General features: G+C 41.0%; 1 non-coding gene across 1 annotated transcript; it reads right to left on the bottom strand.

The window, feature by feature from the left end:
- Nucleotides 1–3,081: 3,081 nt before the first annotated feature.
- Nucleotides 3,082–3,154, bottom strand: trnav-aac. Its single transcript has one exon. It is a non-coding gene; the product is annotated as a tRNA-Val (tRNA).
- Nucleotides 3,155–16,801: the final 13,647 nt, after the last annotated feature.

Below are 16,801 nucleotides of genomic sequence, written 5' to 3'. Positions count from 1 at the left end.
TGAGTTCAAGTGTTGTTGTGGTGCAACTAGTGAGTCCATAGTACTCGTGTAATAATATTATAACTATTGAGTTCTCATGGGTTGTAACATCAACAAATTGATAGGCATTGCGGCTCGTGTGATCACAACATGATCTCTGGTTCACTCAGCTAATAATAATGACTTGAAATATATGAAAGAACACAGATATGTGAAATTGATACTTGACCTACTTCCTGCTTTAAATACATTATAATACAATCGTTTATTCTTTTTTGAATGTGGACATCCTGCCTATTCTATCTATCTTTTTTAGATAACAGTTAAACTAGATGCACACAAGTTTGTTCTTCATTCTGTAATACAAGATTGAAACATTACTTTGCATCTATGCGAGTGTGTGTGTCCAAGGCAATAGCTCCAAGATGTTATACAGTGATTCTAATTGTTGCGAGCTGGAGCCGTTATTGGACTATTTGCATGATGAGTTTTGGCACTGCGATTTCCATTTCACGATAGTTGACTCTAACCCGAAGTCTCATTCTAATAAGAAACCTCCCCCATGTAAGTATTGAGCAATGTCAACCAAATATCTCACCATCAGTGTAAAGCCCCCTTTGAAAGAAATACCATGCTCTTTGAGAAAGATTTTAGAAGGTTTATATTTTAAAATGAGATCAAACAATTTACTTTTAAAGTTTGGACATGATTGTTGTAAATACATGGGGAAAATTTCTGTTTAATGAAACTAAAATCAAACTTTACAGATGATTTTTAAAAGCATAAGCTATGACCATAAGCACATGTATATGAATTTTTTCCTCACCCATCTATTTTGACTCTTCTTTATGTAGTGTCTCATTACATTTGTAGGCCTCCACCAACCAGTCAAATTGCAGGGAATATGGTCACAATTTTATCTTCTGTTCCTGAGTTACAGCATTATAAAATGGCCAAAAGTCTTTTGTAGAACATTATGATGTTACAGTTAAGTTGACCTTTGACCATTTGGATATAAAATGTCATCACTTCATCATTTATCCTATTAAACATTTGTTTTACATTGTGTCATAATTAGTGTATGAATTTCTGATTTGTGGCAAAAAATGTATTTTGTGTGGTCACAGTGATGTTGACCTTTGACCAGCAAAATCTACTTATTTAATCTTTTTGAGATATCACATTGAAGAGGCCAAAAACATATTGAGGTGAGGTGAGTGAGGTTACCATGACCTTCATCCTTGACCTTGGTGTCCAAGTGAATGTTTGTACCAAATTTGAAGAAATTCCCTCAAGGCCTTATTGAGATAACATGTTCACAAGAATGGGACAGACAAGTATGTGTGTATGTCCTACTCTCAGTGTTAGAGATCCTCATACTAAAATCCATGACATCATCTCCTATGCAAATTCATAAGCACCATGCTGACACCACTACACTCATCCCCAGGACCTTACATCCACAAAACATATTTACAAGCACACAACAAACCTGCAGCACACAAACACACCTAAACACCTAAACACTTAAATTCATACTATTATAGATTCAAATTCACAGAAACACATAAATAAACTGAGTCAAAACACATAGAAACACAGGCATGCTGTTGTTTGATTTGTTGTTCAGTGTGGCTACTTGACTTTGAGTACATGACAGTTGTTTGTATGCACGGGCACGCTGCTTTGCTAATCAGGACCGCTCACATCACAAGTAGACTCTCTTTCTCTCATCTGTCATTGTAAAACAGGCTGGGCCACAACCACGCGCCTCTTTCACTATGTAGGTTTCAACAGTTTATGAGACTATCATTATGTCTGTGTCTGTCTCTTTCCAACATTAAAAACTGGACAGTAACAATGCTTATGACTGCCTTCATAGCTATTTTACTATGTACTCAAGTTTCAATGCAAGAGTTTTGACAGCTAGAATTTTCATACTCAAACTATACAGACTAATTCTCTCTAAAAAAAACACCATTGTCCAACAGTAAATGTGACAAACTTCCAGTGTATTCAAATGCAATCCTCATTGTAATGCTCAGGGGAGCTGCACTTTCATGGCTGCTGCTATTAAATCAGAAGTAGCCTCCACTTTAACTTCCCTAATATATCCAATGAATAAAGAGTTTGAATTTTGAGTGGTTGGCCAAATAATGACAATAATTCACAAATTAATCTATAAAAAGATACATCACTGCAGTGTCAGATTTAAGAGTAAAACTTTCCTCACACATTAGCATAAGTGAAGATGACAAACAGTCTTTGCTTTGGCACACAGCATCCCATTAAATAGGAATTCATCAAGGATGGAGTAAATTAGTATTCAGCCTTCCCATCAAAAGTATGATAGTGTAGAATAGCTTCACAAACTTTTGTTCAGAAACAGATGTGGTGCAGTGCTCAAAATGAATTTATCACCTGCAGTTTCTACTTGCCTTCTGAAATGACTGAACTGACATGAAGATGACCCCTGTGGTTCAAACGTTTCTTTGTTAAAGTTTATGTTTCTTTTTCCACACTATGAAATATTCAAAAAATTATAGGAGAGTTAGGAAAGGTATCACAAACACCAGACAACTAAATCTCCAGCCAAAGTTACATGGTAGCTTCAAATATGGATTTTACATCACTTTGGTGTCAATCGAAAATCAACCGAGTACACTTCTGTACAATAAATAGGTCTGTTTTTTTACCACTATATTACCACTACTTTCACTGGCTAATGTGCATCTATCCATTTTTGCCAATGTGTGAGTATAATGACAAGTAAGTGCCTCACAGATGGAGGAGCAAGAGGCATCCACTTGCAATATTCCTTGAGGGACGTGGTCATAAGCTTTTTCCCCATCCAACCCCAAAGCTTCCTTGCAACAGTAAAGAGGTGGCGTTCTGTTCCTCAACCAGCAGGGAATACGTAATGTAAATGTTAAATGTAATATGTAACGTAAAAACAACACTCACTGTTGCCAACATTTACACAAACAGAGTGTGTGTTGCTTTTACCGAACCTTCCAACATATGAAGTGGAGACCCACAGGTTGCAGGTCAAAGTCACTGTCTATCTTCACTTTGTTTGAGAAAGCTGTGACGGCACAAAGTTGTTTCCGCCCGGTTTCGAACCAGGGACCTTTCGCGTGTTAGGCGAACGTGATAACCACTACACTACGGAAACTGCTGCCTAACATTTTGTCTGTTGTTTGGTTACAGCTCACAATTATTATCACTATTATTGTTTAAATAAACATGAAGTCCGCAAATTGTCAGAAAACGTGGGTGTTTGAATATCTTAAGTTTTATGCTGTTGGTTGGACAAAACAAACGATCTCAACATCTCAACGTCCAATTATATAAAAATGAGAAAAGCAGCGAACCCTCACATTTTAGAGTCTAAAACCAAGAAATATTATGCATTTTTTGCCTGATAACTTACCTAAAAGACTAATCGATCAATCAACCAATTATTTCAGGACTCAAGCTCAGTCAGTTGCTGGTAAAAATATTAAATTAAAATTGTCAAAATATAAAGTCCTGAAAGACATGTGCACCAAATGTATAAAGTCTAATATTTTAGTGGGTAAAAAGTAAAGTTTTAAAACAACTTGATATAACTCTGTCTATATATGGCATTGTAAATTACAAAGGCATTATAACTCAACATTTACACAGAAATTAAAGACATATTACAGCATTTGATCTTGAATAAATTTATGTTGCTGTATGCCATAGTTGAGACAGACATCGAACAGATAAACAGCATTTTTATAACTGTCAGCAGATAGAGACAGTTGTGTATTGATTTTTTTTGAGTCAAGTGCAATTAATTATTTATCTTTGTCATATTGACTTTCAAAGTGCTTCATATGGGGATGATTAAAACTTCTTTTACATCTGATGCAGTCAAATCAGAGGAAGGTTGCATGAGCTGCAAAAATTTTTCAAAAGAACTATTGATTCTTCTGAGCATATTTTGTGCATTGTGTATTATGTGTATTGTGTGTATTTAACAGGCTATTATTTGTGCCATACACGAACACAAGATTTCAATACACCATACTAAAGTTTGTCTCTTTTGTCTTGCAGAAATTTGTATTTTTTAAAAAGGCCAGAAAAAACCTGTCATCCCATTTTCATCTTATATCTTTGTTTACAACATGTGCAGTGCCGTATTGATTTTGTTGTGTGTGGTTATCATCAATGAAAAGTTCAACAGTGTTAAATGTGATTTATGGTCCCACCTGTGCCACTAATGACTCTTACCCATCATGCTGCTCAACATTTTTACAGGAAACCATTATAGTAATAATCACAGGAGGCAGCAGGTAGTGTGTGTAAGCTGGCGTGTGCGTGTGCTAGACACAAGTGTTTGTTACCATCGGGGAGTGGGTCTGTTCTTGTCAGTAAAGCAGTACTGGGATTATAGATGGAGCTCATTATTTACATGTACATCTGAAGGGCAAAGATACAGTATTTTTCCTGTTTTGTGATTAAGAGTGATTAATTAGTTACTATCTGTGTACGTGTGTGTGCATGTTTGTGTCTATGTGTGTGTATACTGTTTATTCTGCACAATTAGAGTCAGGTTGATAAGAGGCTCCTGGATATATTTACTGACCAACAGAAGAGATATTGATTGTTATTTGGTTATTCCCAGGCTATAGGCTTCTGATGTAGAAAAAATTCACTCAGAGCTCTTCAGCATTTAGAGTCCAAGTGATCCACAGCTGCTGATGATATCAAATTCTACTCTTCCTAGTTTGTATTAGATCAGATTGCAGGCTGGAATTTGAAGCAGGTGGCAAAAACATTAATAATTTTTAGTTTGAGAAAAAGCGACATATGGTAATCAGACACCTTGAAATTTTGTGACTGGCGACACAGAGACTGTTATTTAGTCAAGTTATTTAGTTAATAAATTTCTGATGCTTGAGAATTTAGGAAATGGCATTGAACTAAACATATGATGTTAGCAGAGGTTATCTCTACTCCAATTCATTAAAATAATTCATTTTCAAACAGATAAATGTAAATTAATTCTCCCATGGTTTTCACAGTCAACGTTTCAGCTTCAGCAGATTTGTTGCTATGCTGATCCTACACGTTGATTTTCTGCTTCATTATGTAAATCCATACTTTTCTACGTTAGTTTCTTTTGTATTTTTTAGTCTCATGGCATAGATTTGAAAGAACAGATCCAGCACAGTTAAGGCTACTTTCACTGGCATGGACTATTTGCTTCTATCTCTATCACTTCTTTTCATGTACTGAAGTTAACATGCTAAGCAGCTAGACCTGTCACTGTAGCATCCAGGCTGCCCTGAAGAAGTAGCGCCTCTCAGTAGGCGTATCATAACCTCTTGTCTTGTAAATGCCAGTATGGCTGAAGCTATTGCCAAGACTGAAATAAATAGATCTTAATGCTAACATTGGAAATGTAGCAATAGAAAAACGTAATAGTTCCTTTAGGCCTCAGTTAAAAACATTAAAACATGTCTTCAGTAGGTTATCATATAATGGAATTTAAAGAACAGAGTTATGCTGCTCTTGGTTTAAATCAGTAAGCTGATTTAAATAGACATGTCCACTGAGGAAAACTTAACACCACTTTTTGGTTGCTTTTACACATGTCTCATCATGACTCATCATCATCTTATGACATTGCTGTCAAGAGAGCAGCTATATAATGGATTCATGGACTGTGCTGACCCATAGATGAAGATGGAAATAAAAGATGGAAGCATGAACAAATGGCTGGATGGATGTTGATGACAACACTACAGATTTGTTCCACACAGTTGCATTAGAAGAATAATTCTGCAGCTTAATAACACTGGCTGAAATCTTTGCTCAAGGGTAAAGACTTTTCAGCTTAAAATTTTCAACAGTTCAACAGTTGAAGATAAACCAAAAGCTTACTTAAAAGGTCACAATCTGCAAACATTCAGAACAGGAAAGAACATGTATTATGGAAGAATGCTGGACAGAGGATAGGTTTCATTGAAGGTCAGACTTAGCAACATTAACTTTAAGTGTTTTCCTGTCAGTAACCAACAATGCTGTGATTAATCAATTTTAATGGATAGAACGCTTAATGATTTCTGTGAGGATACCACCACAGTCAGACAGTCAGTACATTTGTAATGGTGAATCATAATATGTCATGGAAGATTGCAGCTGGTAAGACCAGAATGTCCTGCTTAACATGAAGGAGCGACGACTGATGTCCTTGTTTTTGACGGCCTCTGTTTAGGGGAAATAGCACACTCACTGCTTAGAGTGAGTTTGATTGGGGTTAGGGTTATAACTCAGCCTTGTTTACCAGTGCGTGGATTTCCAGATTTTTCTCCAAGGTTCTCTTTAGAAGTTAAGTTGAATGTATGGCAGCTGTAAGGCTCAGTATCAGTGTCATGTATTTCAAAAACAAATTGGTTTTAATACTTTGTGCTGTTGTAATAAATGTTGCTTTTGTCAGCTGGACTCGGATGTTGATGGCACTATTGGATGTATTGCCACAAAATTGTGTACAGACATTAATGGTGCTCAGACAATGGATCCTAATGACTTTGGTGATCCCCTGATTGTACCTCTACCACCACCATGAGGTTGACATTTGTGGACTATTGAATTTGGACATTCATATTAACTTTGGTGGTCATCTGACATTTAACCTTGAAACATCATTGATGCTGCTAGTTTTGTCGGTTACTGTGGTTTATCACCTTCACAGCCTTTGACATTCCCATCATCCTCTGCTGTAATTTGTGCTTAGTGTAATGTTAGTATGCTAACAACCTATTGTAAACACAGCTTATAAGCATGTAGCATCAGCATATAAGCCTTGTCACTGAGCATGCTGATGTTTGCACTTAGCTCAGTGCAGTCTCACGGTGCCTACAAGAGCTCATGTGTTCTGTCTTGTTCCCTTGTGGATGCCTACTGTCTCAGTGTAAATAATTTTGTAATGAGCTTGTTAATAGAGCCCTACCCTTAAACATGACTTTTCTTAGCATTAAAAAAAATATTAGATGCTTGGGGCATCTTGTGTTGTTTAAGTGACTACTGTACTGGACATATTTTTGACTGTACCCACAGGAACAATTTTAATTTATGTCCATGTATTGTCTGTAATGAGTTGTGCTTCTACCCTCGGCTTATTGATTCGCTACACAGCATATACACTATGCCTGCAGGCGACTAATAAACTCTACTGCTATATATTTCTCCCCAAATTTTGCAACTCTTATTGTATTCTAGCCTCCAATAACCGTGACTGCACTGAGTCTGCTCTTTTTTTGCCTCTGCCGCCCACTATTCATCTCCTCTAATTCCAGTTATCAGCTAATTGGTAACAAATTATGAATGAAACAACAGTCTGACCCAAAATATCAGAGAGACTGTTGCATTTCTGTTCCACAAGGATAATTCTCAGACATGCTGTCTGAAAGATTGTTAGCCAAACTGAAAGACAGACAAGGTCAACACGCAACCGTGTTTGTGTCTTTTAAATAAGTGTCACTGTCAGAGTGTCAGATGAGTGTTTTTCTGTTCTGTTTTCTCTGTTCTTAATGAAAGACAAGTGACTCTACAGAGTGACTCAGATCCAATTAAACCTCTCTTCCTCTCTCTCTCTTCCTTTCTTCCTTGAGCCCCCTCAGTCATCCATCTCACCAATCACAACCTGAGGCTGTGTGCTTCAGGTCCTGTGGATTACGACCAGCAATTCTCCCTCTCTCTGGCCCTTCACAAATGTGTAGAAAATAGAAGACCTTGAACAATGAAATGCCATTTCAGTCCATTAGAGGTGTGATTAATTTACCCTTTAGTTAACAGTGGGAATAGGGGGTCAATGAAATTTACCAGCTGAATATTTGATGCCCACATGTCTGAAGATCAAACCCGCTCAGTAGTGATAGAAATATGCAAATCTGTTTTGTTCCAGTGACCATGAGCAAGTCACTGTCAATTTGAGTCCAGGCCATTTAATATTTTTTCGACCCTCTGTTCTTCTTTATTTATTTTTCTTATAATGAACAAATAGTTTCAGAGGTGTGAAAAGTTTTTAGGAGACAGCTCATTCGCAAGCATGATTCAGCAATGTGATCACATGATGTGATGTTAGCAAATCACTGGTGGGCAATTTACAAGTTATCTAAAATAACCATTAACACTATGGGAGTTGATCCTGCCTTGTCAGACATTTCCTGAAGGAACAGATGTTAAAACTGTTTTATTGGGGGATTTGCTTTTAGACTTGCTGGTATGTCAATGGAGCAAGCCTATTGATGTGCAGTGAATGATGGATCCAACTTACTGTGTTTGACCACAGTATTCCTATTTTTTTTCTATTGCCGTTTTTGTGAAAATGATCAAATTGCCCCTCTGATCCAAAAAGTTGAACTATTTATTTAAATGTAAACAACTACTGCATGTCCTCATGCTGTAATGAAACCTTATACACTTGAAGAGTTGCTGTTGGTCAGTAAACTTATAACACACAAAATATAGTAATATTGTGATGGCACAGATGCTGACAGCAAGATTAGAGGGTAAATGCTGAATGAACAACCATGGCCCACCTTAAAAGAAACAGACTGATCATGAGAGGGTAGGATCATTGACGAATATTCGTGCTGCTCATCCAGCTGCTCTCTATCAAATTACATAGAGAACAGAGTGACAATAGGTTGTTGATCCAGTGATTCACCTGCAGTGGTTGTCTGCATTATGATGACCGATCACCAAACCCACACTAATGACAACACTGTTTGATCTGTGTGTGTGTGTGTGTGTGTGTGTGTATAAAATAAATGTATGACTAAGTGCACCGTGTCTACAGCACTTGTGTGCATAAGCATATCTCATCCTCGTGGTGATACAAAGGTCATCAAGAGTGTGTGTGTGTTTGCAGTATTCTAAATGTAAGGCCACTCAAGAAGAGGTAATACTGTCTATCAACACTGTGTCAGTGTTATATAAGACTGATGGGAAAGGATAGTAAATACTGGAGTGGATGGCTCTGTGAATGTGTATAGTATATACATATACATATGCAGAGGTTGTTGGGTGTTCCTCATTTTTATGGCAGTACAAATACCCCTGTGTAAGCATGTGTGTGTGTGTGTGTGTGTGTGTGTGTGTGTGTGTGTGTGTGTTTGTGTGTCTAAACCACAGAGGTACCGTGAAAGTATCAAGTCACTTCTATATTTCTCCTGTGTCATTCAGTTTTACAGGCACACTTTACATTATATTCATCATTGTGGCACATATGAACCCACTGCTTCTCAATCACTGGCTAGAGACATAAGAATACAACTGGATTTATCAATAATAATTCTCTGTTTAATTCCACTTGTATCTTGTTTTGGTTTTATTTTAGTTTTTCATATTTTCTCTTGTGGGGAGAGCTGATCAGTTGTGTAATGACCTTTTTTACCAACTTCATTGCCATGAGTGTTTCTTTCAACATGTTCAAATGATGTGCATTCAGTTGGGTTGTAAACTCCTTTGCATGGGAAAACCCTCAGAAAAGCCAAATTTACACACATATATTATTGTTGAAATAAAACATAGGCTACATTGATGTGAATGTGCCATATGAACTATGACCAGTGCTAAATAAAAGCAAACAAGATTCCTATTAAAACTGTGCTCCTCAACAAAATTGGTCTCATGACCGTGATTTAGGGGCATCACCCTACGTGTCTAACAAAGTGTAGCAATAACACTGTACCAATGTCTCTCCAAGCACATGGCAATATCACATGGATACTCCCCCCTCCCCCCAGCTGCTCTCTAAGGTGTCATGCTTTCATTTCCCCTTTTCAGTCCATCTTTTGAATGGTGTGTCTGTGTCACCTCTTTATTGGTGCCATGCTGCCTGGAGGAAAACACACACACACACACACACACACACACACACACACACACACACACACACACACAGATGCACACATAGATCCAGGTACAGATCCAGAAGCACCCACACACAATGACACCTCACACACCCTGTGGGACACAAATAATATAGTCAGTTGTGGTTAATCACAGGATGGACTGTTTTCTCCTGAGTTGCTCTCTCCTGAACCCTTTTGTGGTTGTTAGGACTCATATTGATTTCACACCTATAGAGAGCAATAAGGACAGATAGACTGCTGTGAGTAACAGAGATAGTGTGTGTGAGTCAGTGATCTGTCCTGGCTGTTATTTCATTATCCATGTGATGACGGATCACATACTGACCAGCCTACAGAGACCAATCTATACAGTGGTGTTGCTACCAGGCTCCCTGAAGTAATCACTTTATCATATAAAATTTACTTTGGTTTATTTATTTACACAAGTAATAAAAAAAGACAGGGACAAAAAGAGAGAGGTAGAGAGAGAGATTGCGCTGCTGAGATTAGAAAACCCAAAAAGGCTTTTAAGGAGACCTCACATCACATCACAATTTATCTATTCAAAAAATATAGTAGAACAGCAAACAAAGGAAAACAGAAACGTCATATATTACATAACAAGCATACTCTACAATTGCTTCAAAAGACACCAGGTTAAATTAGGCCACAAGATGCAAAATTCAAGCAGTCCGTCTCAACACGTAAGCCTGAAGTCAAAGTTTGTGAGAGAGGAGGATTGTGTCGCAATGTAATGGCTTTTATTCCATAGTTGTGCTACGACCTGAGAGAGTTACTTCTATTGAAGGTACAAAAAGATTATTTAAAGTTAATATGATGACGTTAGATCCATTAACATTTAATGAAATTTTTTCAATTTGAATCATTTTTTCATTCTATTCAGTTCACAATCTGCCTCAAAAACAAGTGTTGAAAATGTTTTCATATGATATAAACAAACAAGATAATCAGCAAAAAGCCATGGGAATGTAAATGAAAGTACGGTGAAGTAATTTGTGTTCTATCTAAAATTTATCAATAAACATTTACAAATTGTTTCCAATTAGTGTTTTACATTCAGGAGCCATTTGAAGGTCAGTCAATTAAAGCCATAATATGTCAACTTAATGAACACAGTATTATAATCCACAGTGTCGAAAGCTTACTGCATGCTGGGGTTCATACATAATACTTTGATCTAGAAGGTTCTTCTTGTACACCAACAAAGTAATTGAAAAACATGAAAGGCGTTAATTGCTAAATGATCCTAGAAATTTGGTAACAATACCAATGAAATTCCATGATTCTCATACCAAATTCAATACCACAACAAAAAACAACAGACACACACGTTTGTGCGTGCCCACACACCTCCATATAGTCATAGTGTGCAAGCAGTAGACTAACATGGTGACAGACAACAGTGTGAAAATATAAGAAGTCAGTGTTATATTCTGACAGAGTGAATGGTGATGACGAGCTGACTAATGTGAGCCCAGCTCACGTTATGAGCTGTCGCTATGTTAGCCTGCAAGTCTCCTTGCTCTGACAAAGAAGTGAGGTTTTCTGCTGAGGAGGACAGTTCTATACCAAAGTAATCCCTCCTTTGTAGCCCTGCACATCTCTGACAGGTGTTGTGCAAGGGAAATAGCCTCAGGCTTCAGGGATGCCCTGTGGCAGGTTACAATGTTACCACTGCAGCTGAAAATCCTTTTAGAGGCAGGAACTTATGGCTGGTAATTAAACATACTTCTACTTAAACATACTTCATATACTTCATGCCTCCAAGACAGCTTTGTATTTCAATGCATCCATCTTTTCACCCGAGACGTATTTGGCTCTGAACTGTGGATCCACAAGTGAGTCCATGTCCAACAGTCCACTAGTGGCTGAGTCAGCCTGCCTGGCATTGAGGTAATATTGAGATAATCCACAGTCCTGGTCCCGATAGCTCGCTATCACCCTCTTCATGTGCCAAGAGATTTGCATTGAAAAGGTATAGCTCATGCCTGACATATGAGAGGGGCATACTCCTCACCTGACAGAGCATCGGTGAAGTCCTGAAGGAGTTTTAGATGTATTTCTTTGTAGAAAGGGGAAATAAGGTTGTATCTGACCTCAGTGTACATTTCTGGCAGTGCTTCTCTTGTAAAGTAGTTGTGACTGGGCTAACTGGTATCTTGGGTCATTGAGTTTTAGCAGTTTTTAAAGCCTTCATGTTCCACTGTTGCAACAGGGACCATATCTTTAGCGATGTAGTAGGCCACCACCTTAGTTATGTTGTGCCACTTGGCACCTTCGTCTTGCATGTGTATGCAGTAACACAGCAGTAAGTTAAGCTTGCTAAGTGCTTTATTTCAGGGCAGAACACTTTTTGGGCTGCAAAGGCTTCACAGCTGGAATGGCAGCAGTAGTACCAAGTTTAACACACTCTTCTTACTGTAGCTGATGGCACTGTCTTACTTCTTTTAATTTTTTTTTCTTTTAAATCTGAATAAATTCCAAATAACTGAACCATTGTTTTTCTTTTTACAAATCAGGTCTTCTTTAGCTGTGGCGACCGATGCTGTGTTGCAGAAGTGAGTGAAGCCAGGGTTGTGAGAGGCGAGATGCAAACACTGACACAGCTTTATGGAAGAAACAGGTAATGTAATTGCAATCCTGAGTTATGTGATCAGCACGGCTTTGGTTGCTAGTGTCTGCTTCCATTTTTATTAGCTTTTATTAACATAGTTCATGGATAGGTCAATAGGAGATAGTAATTTTAAGAACACCTTCTGCACAAGGCAAACTACTAATTACTATTGGTTGAATTCAAACACGACATTACAGTCACATTACATTTGATTTTTTCCCACATTCGAAACAATGTTTGAATTTTGAATAAAGTGATATCATTATCATCACCATCACCATCATCATCATCATTGTATGGCAGCAGATGTGAAAAGGTCAGAGAGGTCAACTCTCATATTGTCGCTGAAGGTGAAACCTTAAATGTCAAATTCTCAGCTACTTATTTCCAGCTTTTCTATCTTCAGTTAAACAATAATGAGATCACTTAATGCTGCGTTCATATTTTCATTTTATCTTTTGTTCAGTTTCACACCTTTGTTGAAAGTTGAAATGTAGCTACTTTTCTTTGTAAATTCAAGCACTTCTACCAGTTTATTAGTTACACATCACAAGATAATTTCAACAACTACAGCATATACAATTTAAGGCGTAAGTCACTTAGTTAAAGATACCCTTAAATGGCACACAGATGTGAAAATCTATACTGTGAATTTCTTTTCATCTGTACACACAACATTTGTCTGACTGTCACATCAGCTGTTTTTAATAAACATGGCTTTTGATGCTGTTTGAAGCAGTAGCAAAGAGATACATTTCTCATTTTAATAAGCACCTCTCTAGTCACCTCAACAATAACTTTTTGTTTAAATCAGGGGAACAATATAGGATATATTTAAACAACAGGTGAAAATGAATTTGGACAGTTTTTAGCTGTTCATGCAAACATATGACTTGAAATACTTGTCACAAATACCTGCTTTCTTCATGGCCAGGTCTTTTCAATGCACTGCTGTATTTTTTACCTGCCTTTTTCCTCAATACGTGCTGGGATAAGCTCCAGTCCACCTATGACGCTGAAAAATAATAAGAAGGCGCAGAAAATGGGTCGATGTGGTGTAGGTTCAAAAGACTGGCCAGGAAAATATGCAATATGCAAAAATATACATTTTTCCAAACTTTTCCAAACAGCATATTTTCCCTGAACCAATAAATTCACTTACATAGATAGATAGATAGATAGATAGATAGATAGATACTTTATTTATCCCCTAGGGGGAATTCATGTGTCCATTAGCTCATTGTTGATAATACTACTACTACTAATAATAATACTAATAATAATAAAAATAAAAACAGTTTATAATAAATAAACAATAATAATTAGATTAGTCCACTTCCTTTGTCTCCTCCTTGAACCGTCACCTTACCATGGTGGAGGAGTTTAAGAACCCTAATGACCCTAGGAGCTATGTTGTCGGGGGCATTTTGCCCCTGGTAGGGTCTCCCAAGGCAGATTGGTCCTAGGTGAAGGGCCAGACGAAGAACGGTTCAGAAGATCCCAATGAAAAGAAATAACAAGAACCCGAGTACCCGAGTACTCCGCCCTAGAGCCAGGCCTGGGATTGGGGCCTGTGGGCAAGCGCCTGGTGGCCGGGCCTTGGCCCATGGGGCCCAGCCGGGCCCAGCCCGAACCGACTACGTTCGTCTCCCAGTGGGCTCACCACCTGCAGGAAGAGTCAGCGGGATCCGGTGCAGTGTGGATTGGGCAGCAGACCAAGGCGGGGGCCTTGGTGGTCCAATCCTCGGTTACAGAAACTGGTTTTTGGAACATGGAACGTCACCTCTCTGGCGGGGAAGGAGCGGGAGCTTGTGGAAGAGGTCGAGCGATACCGGCTAGATATAGTCGGCCTCACCTCGACACATAGCGTCGGCTCCGGAACCCAAGTCCTTGAGAGGGGCTGGTCTCTCCTCTTTGCTGGAGTTGCTCCGGGTGAGAGGCGGAGGGCCGGGGTGGGCTTTTTGGTGTCCCCCAGGCTCTCTGCCTGTATGTTGGAGTTTACCCCGGTGGACGAAAGGGTTGCGTCCCTGCGCCTTCGGGTCGGGGATCGGGTTCTGACTGTTGTCGGTGCTTATGCGCCGAACAGCAGTTCAGACTACCCGCCCTTTTTGGAGTCCTTGGGACGGGTGCTGGAAAGTGCCCCGAAAGGGGACTCCATTGTCCTACTGGGAGACTTCAACGCTCACGTGGGCAATGACAGCGTGACCTGGAAGGGTGTGGTGGGGAGGAACGGCCTGCCCGATCTGAACCCGAGCGGCGTTCAGTTATTGGACTTCTGTGCTAGTCACAGCTTGGCCATAACTAACACCATGTTCAAACATAAGGATGTCCACAGGTGCACTTGGCACCAGGACACCCTAGGTCGCAGGTCTATGATCGACTTTGTAGTCGTATCATCAGACCTGCGGCCGCATGTTTTGGACACTCGGGTAAAGAGAGGAGCAGAGTTGTCAACCGACCACCACCTGGTGATGAGTTGGATCAGATGCCGGGGGAAGACGCCGCGCAGACCTGGCAGGCCCAAACGGGTTGTGAGGGTCTGCTGGGAAAGCCTGGCGGAAGAACCCATCAAGATGATTTTGAACGCACACCTCCAGCAGAGTTTTGATCGCGTCCCGAGGGCAGTAGGGGACATTGAGTCCGAATGGGCCTTTTTCCACTCTGCTGTTGTTGAGGCAGCTGTTGCGAGCTGCGGCCGCAAGGTAGCTGGGGCCAGTCGTGGCGGTAACCCCCGTACCCGCTGGTGGACACCAGGGGTGGGGGAAGCCGTCAGGCTGAAGAAGGAGGCCTACAGGGCGTGGTTGGCCTGTGGGTCTCCGGAATCAGTTGACCAGCGGGCCAGGCGGAGCGTAGCCGCGGCAGTTACTGAGGCAAAAACTCGGGCGTGGGAGGAGTTCGGTGAAACAATGGAGGAAGACTATCGATCGGCTCCAAAAAGGTTCTGGCAAACCGTCCGGCGCCTCAGGGGGGTAAGGCGGCAACTCGCTCACACTGTTTCCAGTGGGGGCGGGGAGCTGCTGACGTCAACTGAGGATATAGTCGGACGGTGGAAGGAATACTTTGAGGAGCTCCTCAATCCCACCAACACGTCTTCCGTGGAGGAAACAGAGCCAAGAGACCTGGGGATGGATTATCTAATCTCCGGGGCAGAAGTCGCCGAGGTAGTGAAACAACTGCATGGTGGCGGAGCCCCGGGGGTTGATGAGATCCGCCCTGGGTATCTCAAGGCTCTGGATGTTGTAGGGCTGTCTTGGTTGACACGCCTCTGCAACATTGCGTGGACATCGGGGGCAGTGCCTCTGGAGTGGCAAACCGGGGTGGTGGTCCCCATCTTTAAGAAGGGTGACCAGAGGGTGTGTTCCAACTACCGGGGAATTACACTCCTCAGCCTCCCTGGTAAGGTCTATGCCAGGGTACTGGAAAAGAGGGTCCGGTTGATAGTTGAACCTCAGATCGAGGAGGAGCAATGTGGTTTTCGTCCTGGGCGTGGAACTGTGGACCAGCTCTTTACCCTCGCTAGGGTGCTGGAGGGAGCATGGGAGTTTGCCAATCCAGTCCACATGTGTTTTGTGGATTTGGAGAAGGCTTACGACCGTGTTCCCAGGGGCTCCCTGTGGGGGGCACTCCGGGAGTATGGGGTGGATGGCCCCTTGTTAGTGGCCATTAAATCCCTGTACCAAAGGAGTGTGAGTCTGGTTCGCGTAGCCGGCAGTAAGTCGGACCTGTTCCCAGTGAGGGTTGGACTCCGCCAGGGCTACCCTTTGTCACCGGTTCTGTTCATAACTTTTATGGACAGAATTTCTAGGCGCAGCCGGGTGGTGGAGGGGTTTGGGTTCGGTGGCGGGAGGATCTCGTCTCTGCTTTTTGCGGATGATGTGGTCCTCTTAGCGTCATCGGACACCGACCTTCAGCTCTCGCTTGGGCGGTTCGCGGCTGAGTGTGAAGTGGCTGGGATGAAGATCAGCACCTCCAAGTCTGAGGCCATGGTTCTCAGCCGGAAACGGGTGGATTGCCTGCTCCGGGTCGGGGGGGAGGCTCTGCCTCGGGTGGAGGAGTGTAAGTATCTCGGGATCTTGTTCACGAGTGGGGGTAGGATGGAGCGGGAGATTGACAGGCGGATTGGGGCGGCGTCAGCAGTGATGCGGGCACTGAACCGGTCCGTTGTGGGGAACAGAGAGCTAAGCCGGAAGGCAAAGCTCTCGATTTACCGGTCGAGCTACGTTCCAATCCTCACCTATGGTCATGAGCTTTGGGTAATGACCGAAAGAACAAGATCGCAAATACAAGCGGCCGA

Source organism: Seriola dumerili, unplaced genomic scaffold (genome assembly GCF_002260705.1).
Source record: "Seriola dumerili isolate Sdu_G_001 unplaced genomic scaffold, Sdu_1.0 BDQW01000191.1, whole genome shotgun sequence".
Lineage (NCBI taxonomy): Eukaryota > Metazoa > Chordata > Actinopteri > Carangiformes > Carangidae > Seriola > Seriola dumerili.
This window is presented reverse-complemented; position numbering and strand designations above follow the sequence as displayed.